The sequence below is a fragment of the Pleurodeles waltl genome, chromosome 1_2 (genome assembly GCF_031143425.1).
Source record: "Pleurodeles waltl isolate 20211129_DDA chromosome 1_2, aPleWal1.hap1.20221129, whole genome shotgun sequence".
NCBI lineage: Eukaryota > Metazoa > Chordata > Amphibia > Caudata > Salamandridae > Pleurodeles > Pleurodeles waltl.
Genome location: NC_090437.1, coordinates 114592935 through 114604973, shown reverse-complemented (window position 1 = coordinate 114604973; position 12039 = coordinate 114592935). Strand labels below are relative to the sequence as shown.

Genomic DNA, 12039 nt, shown 5'->3' with positions numbered 1-12039 from the left:
TCTACTTAACCTACTCAAACACTGCATGCCACCACATTCCCTAACCCCCTGGCAAACATTGGGGTATAGTCACGGAAGCACAGATCACCAAACGCTGTCAACCACTCCAATGAATCCGCAGGCAAACTAAAGCGCTGACTCTGAATGTGCAGCCAATGTAGCCCCCCTAAGGAAATTGGCATGGAATCTACATAGCAAAACTCCCAAGTGGTTTACGCAAGACCTACATCAATCCAAGCGCGCCTGCAGACGATTGTAATGCAAATGGAGCCTCCGCAAATCCACCAAACCGCACCGCCTGCAAAAATACTGACACAACGTACCACCAGAACATACGAGCCACCCAAAAAGCTGTACTGGGTCAAGCATGCCTCAACACCAGCACTCGCAATATCAAAGAGCTCTTCATCCTTGTTAAAGAGTTCACGAACCGCAGGGCAGAAACCTCATCCATCCCTCCCTCCCAAGACCTCCGCAACGATCTTCCCCACCTTCTTTCACTGTAAGATCTGGGACATCTACAAAGGCTTCAGCATACAGAGCCCGCCTTCACCGCTCAGCACCATGGACCTTGCTCCCCCACCAGATACGAACTGCTGAACCACAATTACTGTAGAGGACTCCCAAAGAATAATGAACTCCATCCACTTGGGAGCACCCTCAGATCCATGCCCTCATCACATCCTCAAGCTTGTCATTCCCATCATTTCACCAGAGCTTTGCTGAACCATCAACCTATCGTTTAAGACTGCCACATTCCCCTCAGACTGTAAACACGCAGAAATCCGCCCGCTACTCAAGAAACCCAAAGCCGACCCTAGGGAGCTGAAGAATTACTGACCCATGTCTCTGCTCACTTTCCCAGCCAAGGTAACGGAAAAAGCCATCAACTAGGAACTCGTAGAGTTCCTCGAGAGACACCGTATCCTAGAACTTTCCCATTTCTGATCTGGAAGCAATCACAGCACCGAAACTACTTTTGGCCACCACCAACAACATACGCATCATACTGCACAGCGTAGGCACTGCCGCACTCAACCTTCTAGACCTCTACTGCATTCTAGACAGTCTCCCAATTCAGCCTCTGTGACAGGCTGCTCGACGCTGGCATCTGAGACAAAGCCCTGAGCTGGATCTGGTCCTTCCTCACCAGAGGGTCAGACTACCACCATTCACATCAGAACTTATACACTTGCTGCAGAGTAGCCCAGGGATCCACACACTGCCAGAAGCTTTTTAACCTCTACATGGCTCGCTCGCTAAGATCATCAAACACGAGGTAAAGATAGTCTCCTACGACAATGACACCCAACTGATCCTCTCCATGTCGGACGACTCTGCTCAAGCCAAGATGCATTTTCCCAATGGGAGGAGAGCAGTCGTCCCTTGGATGGACGTCAGCTGCCTCAAGCTCAACTCAGACAAGAAATGCTTGTGATTGCCTACACCCCATTCTGCCTGGAACGACTCCTGGTGGCCCCCCCACTCATGTTAATGCCCCCGCCCACATTAACCAATTGCGTAACCTGGCCTTTACCCTTGGCTTCTCTATCAATAACACAACAAATTAACGCTGTCTCCTCAACAAGCTTACACACCCTCTGTAGGAAAATGCCTCCTTTTTGCAGTCCACAACCCCCACCTACCCCAAACACTTTTTTCCTGCTATTGATGCTGACTCTACTGAGTACTGAAGTGTGTTGAGATCCTGCTAACCAGACCCCACCACCAGTGTTCTTTCAGTTAAAATGTACCATTATTTCCCCAAATTGGGACACCCCTCGCACACAGATAAGTCCCTGGTACCGACCTCCAGGACCAAGAGCCCCCTTCAGTGACACCATTTCCGACCTCGCAAGCACCCACGCCCTCGCCTCAACGGACTACATCCTCCTGGGAGATCTCAGCTTCCACCTGGAGAACAACGACGACGCCAACACCGCATCACTGACCACCAACCTCAGACTCAGACAACTGGTCAACACACCCACCCACATCGCCGGCCACACCCTTGACCCACTCTTCACTGCAAGCAACCACATCTCATTCAGCCACACCTCCGAACTCCACTGGACCGACCACCACTGCGTCCACTTCACATTCAAGAAAAACACCGAACACCACCGCACCCCACTACCGGCACATCACCGCTGGTGAAAAGTCACCGAAGACCAACTAACCAGCACCCTCGCCAAGAACCCACCGTCCGACCCCACCGACCCGGACTCCGCCGCCATCAACCTCCAACAGTGGATCCTCAACTGCGCCATCACCCTCGCACCACTCAAGAGGCCCACCGTCAACCAAGAAAAGAAAAAAGCAGCCTGGTTCACAGACTAACTGATCATCTCCAAACGCACCTGCCAGAAACTCAAGAAAAAATGGCTTCTCGGGCGCACACCCGACAGCCTCGCAACCCACAAGGAAGCCACCCGCAAGCACCACCAACTTCTCCGACTCGCCAAACGCTCCCACTTCACAGAACGCCGAAACAACAACGCACACGACAGCAAGGAACTCTTCTGCATCGTGAAGGAGCTCTCCAAACCCAACGCCAACGACGTCCCACCATCCCAGAAAATCTGCGACGCACTCTCCACCTTTTTCTACCAGAAAATCGCCGCCATCCACGACAGCCTCAACACCACACCTCCGCCAGACCCCACCCCCAACAACTCCTCCCACGCTGATCGCCTCACCACCTGGACCCACGTAGATTACGCCGAAACCCGAAAGACCATGAACTCCATCCACTCAGGATCCCCCTCCGACCCCTGCCCACACCACGTCTACAACAAAGCCGACTCCACCATCACCCCCCAACTTCGTAAGATCATCAACCTATCCTTCAACACCGCAACCTTTCCGGACAGCTGGAAGCACGCCGATATCCAAGCCCTCCTCAAGAAACCCAAGGCCGACCTCAACGACCTCAAAAACTTCCGCCCGATCTCCCTTCTCCCCTTCCCAGCGAAGGTCATCGAGAAGATCGTCAACGCACAGCTCACCCACTACCTCGAAGGCAACTCCACCCTAGACCCCTCTAAATCCGGATTCAGACGCAATCACAGCATCGAGACTGCACTCCTTGCCGCCACAGACGACATCAGACAGCAAATGGACAACGGCGAAACTTCAGCCCTCATCCTCCTAGACCTATCCGCCGCCTTCGATACGGTCTGCCACCGCACCCTACTAACTCGTCTCCACGAAGCCGGAATTCAAGACAAAGCCCTCAACTGGATCTCCTCTTTTCTCTCCGGCAGAACCCAGAGAGTCCGACTCTCACCCTTCCGCTCCGAAGCCACCAACCTCATCTGCGGCGTCCCCCAAGGCTCCTCGCTAAGCCCAATGCTGTTCAACGTATACATGGCACCCCTCGCACAGCTGGCCCGTCAGCATAACCTCACCATCCTCTCCTACGCCGACGACACCCAGCTCATCCTTTCCCTTACTAAAGATCCACACACCGCCAAAGCCAACCTCCACGAGGGACTGAAATCCATTGCCGAATGGATGAGAAACAGCCGCCTGAAATTAAACTCCGATAAGACGGAAGTCCTCATCCTCGGACGCTCACCCTCGGCCTGGGACGACTCCTGGTGGCCCACCATACTGGGTCCCCCACCTACTCCAGCCAACCACGCACGCAACCTCGGCTTCATCCTCTACTCCGCTCTCACCATGTCCAAACAGGTCAACGCAGTCTCCTCCTCCTGCTTCAACACCCTCCGCATGCTCTGCAGAATCTACAAGTGGATCCCGACGGAAACCAGAAAAACTGTGACTCAGGCCCTTGTCAGTAGCAGACTTGACTACGGCAACACACTCTACACAGGCATCCCAGCAAAAGACATCAAACGACTCCAACGCATCCGCCCGCTTGATCCTCGACATACCCCGCCGATGCCACATCTCCCACCACCTGAAGGACCTCCACTGGCTCCCCATGGACAAGAGGATCACCTTTAGACTCCTCACCCACGCGCACAAAGCACTACACGACGCCGGACCCGCCTACCTGAACAACAGACTCAACTTCTACGTCCCCTCCCGCCAACTCCGCTCTGCCAACCTCTCCCTCGCTCCCCAAATTCAACGCAAGACCTCCGGTGGCAGATCCTTCTCCTACCTCGCCGCCAAGACCTGGAACTCACTGCCGACCTCCCTGCGCCAGACCCAGGACCTCCTCACCTTCAGGAAACTCCTAAAGACATGGCTCTTCGACCAATAGCACTCAGGGCATCTTAGAAATGCACCCTGTATTTTACCCAATCCTTCAATGCAAGACTGACTGGTCTGTGCCAGCCTGCCACAGAGGGACTAGTTTCTGACCTCCTGGCGTGAGAGCCTTTGTGCTCTCTGAGGCCAGAAACCAAGCCTGCACTGGGTGGAGGTGCTTCACACCTCCCCCTGCAGGAACAGTAACACCTAGCAGTGAGCCACAAAGGCTCAGGCTTCGTGTTACACTGCCACAGGGCACTCTGGCTAGTGGAGATGCCCGCCCCTGGACACAGCCCCAACTTTGGGCGGAAAGTCCGGCGGAGATAATGAGAAAAACAAGGATGTGTCACCCCCTCAGCCAGTTCCACCCCTAAGTTGACCAGAGCTGTAGTGACCCCCTCCCCCTCCTTGGAAAATCCTCCATCTTGTTTTGGAGGATTTACCCAATAAGGATAGGGATGTGCCCCCCTCCCCAAAGAGAGGCACAAGGAGGGTGTAGCCATCCTCAAGGTCAGTAGCCATTGGCTACTGCCCTCCAGCCCTAACACCCTCCTACACTCAGTATTTATGGGCGACCTTGAGCCCAGGATTTCAGATTTCCTGAAAACCTAAAGGACTGCTGACCTCAAAACACCAGTGGAGAAGATGGAGACAACAACTGACTTGGCCCCAGCCCTACCTGCCTGTCTCCAGACTCAAAGAACCTGCAACAGCGACTCATCCTGCGGGACCAGCAACCTCTGCCAACTCGGGGTACTGCCCTTCAACCCAAAGGACCAAAAAACTCTAGTGGATATGGGATCTGTCAAACAACAAGGAAGAAACCATCTTTAAAGTGACACCCACCTCACTCCTGAAGCGTGAGTCCCCACCACTCTGCACCAACGCCCCCAGCTTGTGTCCAGAGAAACCAACACTGCAGCGTGGACCCCCAGGTGACTCCAACGACCTGGCCACCCTGAGACCATCTCCCTGCATCCCCACGGTGAAGCCTGCAGAGAGAATCCAGAGGCTCCCCCTCACCGCACCTTCCTGGTAACAGAGATCCCAACGCCTGGAAGAAGCACTGCCCCTGCAGCCCCCAGGCCCAAGAGGAACCAACTACCGGTCCAGAAGTGACCAGCAGGCGTCCCTCATCCTAGCCCAGTCGGTGGCTGGCCCAAGAAGAACCCCATGCCCTGCCTGCATCACCAGAGTGGCCCCTGGGTCCCTCCATTGATTTCTATTCAAAACCTGACACCTACTTTGCACATTGCACCTGGCTGGCCCTGTGTGCCTGTTTGGGACACGGCCCAACCCAGTGCTATACAAAACTCCCCGGGTCTGCTCCCAGAGGACGCAGGTAGTTACCTGCTAGCAGAGTGGAACCGGAGCACCCCTTTTCTCCATAAGCGCCTATGCTACTTTGACCTCTGCACTTGACCACCCCTGTGTTGCTGGTACTGGGTGTTTGTGGTTGACTTGAACTCCCAACAGTCAGCTGTCTATGCCCTGGAGACTGAACTTGTAAGTGCTTTACTTACCTGCTAAATTAACTTTTACTTACCTCCTACAGGAACTGTTGAATTTTGCAGTGTCCTCTTTTTTAAAATAGGTTATTTGCATATTTGCCAGAACTGTGTACCTTACTGTTTTCATTCCAAGTTCTATATTTGCTTATGCCAAGTACCTTACAATTTATGTACTTACTTGAATTCAGAATCTTGTGGTTCTAAAGTAAATTAAGAGAAGAATATTTTTCTATATAAAAAAACCTATTGGTCTGGGGTTAAGTCATTGAGTGTGTGTTCATATTTACTGCCCGTGTGTGTACAACAAATGTTCCATTTAATACTTGTCTTTTAATTAAACATCACACGCAAGATAGAACATAGTGTGGCAAAATAATAGTCTTTCTTAGAACTGTGGTCTACATCTGTTTTTGTGTGGGCTCTTTGTCTCTTACCCACTATTATTCCTCAGTCTAGTGTGGTGACATACAGCCTGCTAGTCAATATGAGCCTTTAAAGTCACAACATAATCTGGCTGAGGTCTATGCGTTTTTGTGCCCTCTGTTATAAAGTTTCAATTTTAGACACCCACAGTCTCTGCACCAGAAAGTTCAAGCTTGTACACACCATGGAAGATCCATAGGCAGCTATCAAAATGTTCTGCGCTTGTGTGACTAACGCCTCAACATTTGGTGCTGGCAAGGAAGATCAGGCTATGTGGGATCGGCTCTGGATGTGGATCTTCGCAGACTTGACGGTAAAGTGCCTTTGGCTTGGTATTTTTTATTTTTTCAGTGCCAAGGTTTGTGCTGACTAACAGAAATGGGAGGGAGTCATTGGGAGGAATGGAGATGGCAAAAGCAACAGCAGTGGTCATCTACGTTAAGAAACCTGCGAAGCTCATGACCTGTTGCTATGTTCATTCAGTGTCTAATGGAGAGCTAATCTTCCTTGCTCCAGTGGGTGTTTCCATCTCTCTTCTGCACAAGCGCAGAGTAGGTTGTCCTACCTCCAGAGATAGGTTGTGGTTCTTTTTCTTTTTCATTTCTTTGTGCACAAAAAAAACTAAAAGGTCCTTTTGGGTGGTCAGTCAACAGCTACCTCCACAAAGACAATTTCTAAATGCACACCCTGGCTGAGGTGTTGTCAGTGCTCAAACAGGATACTTTATAGTAGTGCTGGACCTTCACAATGCTTATTCACACACGCATCCTGAATTTTTCACACATGTTAACTGTGTTTCAAAGTGAGCAAGTAGCTTTTTAAGTTTACTGTGATCCTCTTTCGTGTCTTCACAAAACTGATGATGGTGGTCTCAGCTCATTGGCGTGGGACTATCGTAATCTTTGAGCACAAACAAAGGTTATCTTTCAGTGTTTCCAGCCTGTTTGCGGGTGCCTGACCGATCTTCCATGTTAGTCACCAGCTGTCGATAGTATTTCAAGCAGCTTGTTTCACTAGCAGCCTAAAAATGTTTTTTTAGAGCACACTGAAATCTTACATTTGTTTTTTGAGATTTTCTCGTGAACGCCATTTGAGCATAATCACTATGGCCCTCATTACAACATTGGCAGTAACACCAAAGGTCAGTGATAAACTTGCGATAACACACCGCCACGCTCAAAATACACTCTCTTACAAAACACAACCACATTGGACAATTCCAAATACACGCACCTTATACACATACACACACCACTCCCACATCACCCACAAACCCTTACTACCTGATATATTGACGAAGGCCAGAGAGACAGCACAGCAAAGATGACACCATACAGAGGCACAAAACACCATCACACACACACATCCACGCACAAAACACCACACACCCCTAAACATCACCTCAGACATCACCCACACCACCCCATGTTCACTGCAAAGACACCCCAGGTTTTCTGAGGAGGAGCTCAGGCTCATGGTGGATGAAATCATCTGGGTAGAGCCACAGCTATTCGGATCACAAGTGCAGCACACCACCATAGCTAGGAAGATGGAGCTATGGCGCAGAATCGTGGACAGGGTCAGCGCAGTGGGACAGCACCCAAGAACACGGGATAACATCAGTAAGAGGTGGAACGGCCCATGGGGGAAGGTGTGTTCCGTGGTCTCAAGACACCACATCGCGGTTCAGAGGACTGGCGGCGGACCCCCACCTCCTCCCCCACAACTAACATGGGAGGAGCAGGTCTTGGCTATACTGCATCCTGAGGGCCTCACAGGAGTAGCTGGAGGAATTGGTAAGTCAAAGCTTTCACTACTTCATCCCCCACCCTACTCGCATGCAATCACATACCCTCACCCTCACCCCCCATCACTCCAACTCCTCACAGATGTCCCACCATCTCAAACCACACATCCCAACACCAGGCCCTTCATGCAACAACAAAGCATGGGTACCCATCATAAATGCATGTCCACTGCACATACCCACACAGACCCCTAAACATCAAGCGCACAAGCTCCTACACAGGAATGCAACCACTGGGGTACAGGGTCACCCACCCATTGCACACCATGGAACACACAGATAAACTATGCCTTTAAACCCCCCTGCAGGACCCCTAACCAACGTCACCGGACAGGATGTTCCAGACATGTCCACTCCACCCACAGAAGAGGCCCACATTGATGATAGCAGCTCTGTCCAACTGGATCTAGATGACCAGCCCGGCCCATCTGGGACCTCAGGACAGTCGGTTCCCCTCACACTGGCAGAAGCCACAACAGAGCCTCCCCCCTCTGGAAACACCAGCACCCACCGAGCCCATACCTCTGTCCCCATGACACGTCAAGCAGCAGTGTGTCCACCACTTCAGGGAACTCATGCTAACCCACCACCCCAAGAACAGCAGGGACTTGGGGGCATTGGCAGTGGGCACACGGTTCATGAGACAGAGGCCCAGGAACACAGGGGAACTGGGAGGGCTGCTGGGCAACAGGGGAGTACAGGCCTAGGGAACCCACTCTCCATGAGGCCCTCCAACGTCATGGGAACCTACCACTATTCCCAGGAGACGATGGCAACAGTACTGTCCAAGTTTCAGGAGATCCAGCGGCTGCAGGAGGAACAGTATTTGGGGTTCAGGGAGGAACTCAGATCCATCAATACCACCCTGGGCACCATTGTAGGGGGTGCTGAAGGAACTCGTGAACACCAGGAGGGACACTGTGGCACAACAAGGGGCCCCTGACACTAGCCTGGACGATGAACTGCCCACCGCCGGCGCTAGTAGACAGGAGGCACCGCCACAGGACCTCGACACCAGCACCCCACCCCCTGCAGATGGAGAACCACCCCGCAAGCGGTCCCTGAGATCTAGGACAAAGACAGAGCACGATGCCAAGACCCCCGTCAAGAAATAAGACCACCCTGATTGTCATCCTCGTGTCCCACTTTGTCACCCTGTTCAACCACCAACTGCCCCAGCTCCACTTCCTGTGTCCCTTTGGACAATGCACCTGTGAAACAAATAGACTGGACTCTGCCATGGACATTCCTCCATCATCACCCCTGACCATTTTACAACCCCCTCCACTATTTAGCACTTAAATAAACACACTTAAATCACAAAACAATCTGGAGTCAGTCTGTGCTTTCACAAATGTGTATTTGCAATAACTGAGGAAAATAGCAATATCCATTGTATTGTCAGCATACCTATGTCACACAGCTCTAGTCCATGAGGAAACATAGCAGAGGTCACACAGTGGGACCCACATCTGTGAAATCGAAAGGGAAAGTGACAAATCAGGGTCCATACACTGGGTGAAAGTGACAGACAGATGAGAGGTAGAACAAGTGTATCAGATGTAGCAGGCAGTGATGTCGTCTTACCTGTGTCTCACTGGAAGTATTGATGAATCACCTTGTTTCTGTTGTCGATTTCCTGTTCTGCTTCCTCGTCTTCACTATCCACAGGCTCCACAGCTGCCACAAGACCTCCTTCAGGACCATCCTCCTGCAGAAAAGGCAGCTGTCGTCGCAAAGCCAAGTTGTGCAGCATACAGCAGGCCACGATGATCTGGCACACCTTCTTTGGTGCGTAGAATAGGGAAACACCCGTCATGTAGGCACCTAAACCTGGCCTTCAGGAGGCCGAAGGTCTTTCTCTATAACCCTCCTAGTTCGCCCATGTGCCTCATTGTAGCGTTCCTCTGCCCTTGTCCTAGGATTCCTCACTGGGGTCAGTAGCCATGACAGGTTGGGGTAGCCAGAGTCATCTGCAAATGTTGTTACAACTGTTAGACACACACTTACCCTTAGGGGCAACCCCATTCCCAGACACCTAGTCACACTATATAGGGTCCATGTCCTCACCTAATAGCCACACACAGTGCCTCTGGAGTTGCCCCATCACATAAGGGATGCTGCTATTCATAAGAATGTAAGCGTCATGCACTGATCCAGGAAACTTTGCATTCACATGGGAGATGTACTGGTCGGCCAAACACACCATCTGCACATTCATTGAATGGTAGCTCTGTACTGCCATTTGATGGAGTTTGTTTGACCAATGACTTTGTGTTTCACCACTGCGCATATTACTTGCTCAATGTTCACCAGTAGCACATTATATGTTTTGTTCAGTTGAGCCGCCTATTGGCTTTGACATTGCATTAGTCATTACATTCTGTATTCTGCCTATTGGCTTTGACATGCTGTATCCAGTCTAGCCGCCTATTGGCTTTGACATTGCATGCCTATTGACTTTGACATGATGTATTCAGTTTAGCTGCCTATTGACTTTGACATGCTATTAGATATTCTGCCTATTGGCTTTGACATGATATCATATATTACATTTTGTATTCAGCTCCGCTGCCTATTGGCTTTGACATGATATCATATATTACATTTTATATTCAGCTCAGCTGCCTATTGGCTTTGACATGATATTATACATTGCATTTTATATTCAGCTCAGCTGCCTATTGGCTTTGACATGATATTATACATTACATTTTATATTCAGCTTAGCTGCCTATGGGCTTTGACATGATATAAGACATTGCATTTTGTATTCAGCTTAGATGCTTATTGGCTTTGACATGACACTAGACATTGCATTTGATGTCTAGGTTAGCTGCCCATTGCCTTTAACGTGGAGTTAGACATTGCAGTTGAGAATCCAAGCTGTATTTTTCCAAGCTGTGTTTTTGAACCAAGATGTTTTTCTCACAGTAGACTAGACCTGATAAGAGAGGGTACATGGTGTTGTTCTCTCTGCTTGAGCTTGGGAACAGGAGTAGTCTTGGAGACCTGGCCAGTCTCCAAAAGGCTTGCTCAGTTTCCCAGGTCTGAGAGGAGGGGGCACACCTTTGTAACGAATGACACAGGCTGCAGAGATTGAGATTCGAATCTGCCGGACCTCGTGCTGGAGCTTGGCGCCAGCTGCCAGCAATCCCGTGTGGGTAGATGAATCTCTTTCTCGCGGCTGACAGGGGTCATCAGCTTGCAGACCTTAGAAAGATGAAGCTGAAAATAGTTCCCACACGGTGAAGTATTTGTTTTGCTTTGCATTCAATATCTTATAAATATAACCTGCTGTGTATATTGCAAACTGATATATTTTGTTTGATTAACGCGGACTTGAAAGCTACTAATTCGTCATACATAAAAATTGGGGTTGGGGAAGAATTAACAACAATAAAAGTCTTCTTTGACCTCAGAAGTGCATTTCTGGTGTGTTATGTTAGTGCTTAGAAACTAAATAAGAGGAAAGCACTACAAGCTCTTCCGGTATCCGTATACCTGTTCACTCCTGCGGGGGGGGCCAAGGCCACATGTGTCCCATCAATGGCACCTATGATGTTGGGGATATGTCCCAGGGCATAGAAGTCACCTTTAACTGTAGGCAAATCCTCCATCTGAGGGAGCACGATGTAGCTGTGCATGTGTTTCAGCAGGGCAGACAACACTCTGGACAACACGTTGGAGAACATAGGCTGGGACATCCCAGAGGCTATGGCCACTGTCGTCTGAAAAGACCCACTTGCCAGGAAATGGAGTACTAACAGCACCTGCACTATAGGGGGGGATACCTGTGGGATGGCGGATAGCTGACATCAGGTCTGGCTCCAACTGGGCACACAGTTCATGGATTGTGGCACGGTCCAGTCTGTAGGTGACAATTACATGTCGCTCTTCCATTGTCAACAGGTCCACCAGCGGTCTGTACACCGGAGGATGCCGCCATCTCCTCACCTGACCCAGCGGACGTACTCTGTGGAGGAGAACAGCGAGCAGAAGGTCAGCCAACACTGATGTACGAAAACACAACTTTATTGCACATATTTTTCAGTCCGATATGTGCCTGTCTTA

The 12039-nt window shown here is 50.5% G+C and overlaps 1 long non-coding RNA gene across 1 annotated transcript in view; it reads left to right on the top strand.

The window, feature by feature from the left end:
• Positions 1-12039, top strand: part of LOC138297402 (uncharacterized) — a 66917-nt gene that overhangs the window by 8480 nt on the left and 46398 nt on the right. Inside the window, exon 2 of the long non-coding RNA XR_011204084.1 lies at positions 6287-6471. This is a non-coding gene — a long non-coding RNA (uncharacterized lncRNA). The remainder of the gene's footprint in view (positions 1-6286; positions 6472-12039) is intronic.